Raw genomic sequence first — 3,267 nt, forward strand, 5'->3', positions numbered from 1 at the left:
GTCATGATTTAACCCCTCATGACAGGGTTATACGGCCCGAAGGTGGGACCTAACTTGGCTGGCCGATCAGGGTAAGTCAACTGAACTCCGATAGTTAGATCGGCCCCCTTAACCCATATCTGATGGGGAGCCTGTCCACAATATAGACACGATAGACTTCTGAATACCACATACTATCTGAGTAGTGGTTGCACTCTAAACTAAATATAGCTACAGTACCGTGCTCTGCTGGCTGAATATGGTCCATCAGGGTCTGATACTATATATATATAACTGATATTTCCAAAATACTACTTTTACCATGATTTCAAACCAACTGAAATAATCATAACATTATATAAACTGATCTGAATAAACTGTAATAACTGAATATCTGCAATATCTATATAGCTAAATAACTGAAATATCTGGTTAACTGTAACTGAATGTTATCATTCTAAGGTTTGAATATCATAGTCTTCTGAAATTACTGTAAAATACAAGTTTCTGAATGTTTACTATAAATCACGGTATTCTAAAAATTACATAAATCCTGTGCTGATCTAATATTGAACTCTTGCCACACAACTAAATATCAATATTATCAAGCTCTAAAACTATACATATGGTCTGAATAATAATTTTCTAAAAACATATAATTAATACTGAATCATAATAGAATTGCCTAGCATAGCATATTTCCCTTACTTGATTCCTACTAAATCCCCTACTGTGACGGGTCCTACACCCACAGGGTTCCCCACTCAACACCCTGAAAATAATATTTACCAGAACGAAATATCACTATTTCTTTGACTATTACATTTCCTACAACTTCTGGAAAGCCAAATATTGCATAAAAGAACTTACCCTGAACTTGGGATGAAATTCAATTCCGTCCCACCAACGATCCGCTTCGGCAAACTTGGAGAGAACTTTTCCAGGAGCGTCATGGTGGCCTCAGATCATTGATCTGGCAACTAACAGGGCCAAAATCGAAGAGGGAAGAGGGAGGAATCATAGAGGAGAGAGATAGGTTTTTTCTGTTGAAAATTTCTGCGTAAAATCAGAGTTTAACACTATTTATACACTGGCCTTCGTCGACGAGCCACGTAACCTCGTCGACAAGGTCAAGAAGGCAACTCGTCGAAGAAATCCCCCCTCTCGTTGACGAAATTCAGAGTCACCCAGGTATCCTCTCGGTATTTATTCGTCGACGAAGCACACCCTTGTTGACAAAGCACACCCTCATCGATGAGTCCAAAGTGCAACGTCGTCGACGAATGCTTCGCGTTCGTCGATGAAGTTTACTATCTCCTTCTGTTCTGTTTCCATTTCCCCTCTCTCTTTATTATTTAAATACCATTAATCTTCGGATCATTACATACAGTGTGAGATCTTCACAAACCACAAAAGCCTCAGATACTTTTTCACATAGAAGGAGTTGAACATGAGGCAGAGAAGGTGGTTGGAGTTGATCAAGGACTATGACTGCACAATTAGCTATCACCTGGGAAAGGCTAACGTGGTAGTTGATGCGTTGAGTTGGAAGTCACAGCATGTGTCAGTATCTGCAGTAGTAGGTCAGCATCATATGAGATGGGATCTGGAAAGTTTGGGCATGGAGTTGGTGGATGGTAACCATCAGGCTTTCATTACTAACTTGGTGATACAGCTGACATTATTTGAGAGGATTAAAGCCGTGTAGGCTAATGATGCAGAGTTAGTTGAGACCGTTAAGAAAGTGTGGCAAGGGTTGGCTATAGATTTTAACATCTCTGAGGGAGGTGTGCTGAGGTTTGGGACCAGATTGTGTGTTTCAAAAGACGAGGGTATAAAGAGGATGATTCTGGAGGAGGCACATCGTTTTTTATGTACAGTATATCCGGGTAGTACGAAGATGTATCGGGATTTGTGCGAGTCTTTCTGGTGGAGTGGTATGAAACAGAAGATTGCTCGATTTGTGGAGCAATGTCTAACATGTCAGTAGGTAAAGGTTGAACATCAGAGGCTGGTAGGGCCGTTGCAGCCATTGAGTATTTCAGAGCGGAAGTGGGAGCATATTTCCATGGACTTTGTCACCGGGTTACCACCAGCATTACACGGGAAGAATGTCATCTGGGTAATCATGGACAGGTTAACTAAATTTGCTCACTTTGTACCGATGAAAGTTAGCTACTCTTTGAGTAGGCTAGCAAATTTGTACATGCAGGAGATAGTTAGAATGCACGGGGTACTAGTGTCCATTGTTTTAGATCGAGACCCGAGGTTCACTTCTCGATTTTGGAAGAGCTTGTAAGAAGCACTGGGGATGAAACTTACTTTCAGTACATCGTTCCACCCCAGACTGATGGACAGTCAGAGAGGGCAGTACAGATCTTAGAAGATATGTTACGAGCTTGTGTATTAGACTTCGGTGGTAGTTGGATTCAGTTTCTACCATTAGTGGAGTTTTCTTATAACAACAGCTTCCAGGCTAGTATCGGGATGACACTATTCGAGGCATTGTATGGTCAGAGGTGTCGGTCTCCTTTGTATTGGGATGAGGTCGGTGAACGATAGGTATTGGGTCCCGAACTCGTACAGTAGGTTTCTAAGAAGGTTGGTTTGATTAGAGAAAGGATTAAATTGGCTCAGAGTCGGTAGAAGAGTTACGCAGATGTTCGTCATCATGAGTTGATTTTCGAGGTTGGGGGTAAGGTATTTCTAAGAATCGCTTCGATGAAAGGAGTGATAAGATTCGGGAAGAAGGGCAAGCTGAGCCCGAGGTATATCAGACCATTCGAGGTACTGGAGCGAGTGGGTCCAGTAGCCTACAGGATTGCACTACCCCCTGCACTCTCGAGGATCCATGATGTATTTCACGTATCCATATTAAGGAGGTACATGCTGGATTCGTCGCATGTGATTAGTTACAAATCTTTTGAGATTGACGATGCTTTGGCGTATGAGGAGATACCTGTTCAGATTCTGGACCGTAAAGATCAGAATCTGCATACCAAGGTGATACCGTTAGTGAAGGTATTGTGGTGGAATCATGCGGTTGGGGAAGCTTCTTGGGAGTTGGAAACGGAAATACACCGTAAGTATTCGTAGTTGTTCTGAGTAGTAATTTTGATAGCAGGGTCGGTATGGGTATGTATGTATGTAATACTCTGTTATCATAGTAGTATTGTGTGGTTAGTCTTTGGGAGAATTTTGTAATATTGTGAGCTCCCGAGAAAGTGTATGTATGTAACCACGGTATTCCTCCGCCATAAGTGAGCGTATGTATGTATTTGGGACGAG

Source organism: Malania oleifera, chromosome 3 (assembly GCF_029873635.1).
Source record: "Malania oleifera isolate guangnan ecotype guangnan chromosome 3, ASM2987363v1, whole genome shotgun sequence".
Taxonomy (NCBI): Eukaryota; Viridiplantae; Streptophyta; class Magnoliopsida; order Santalales; family Ximeniaceae; genus Malania; species Malania oleifera.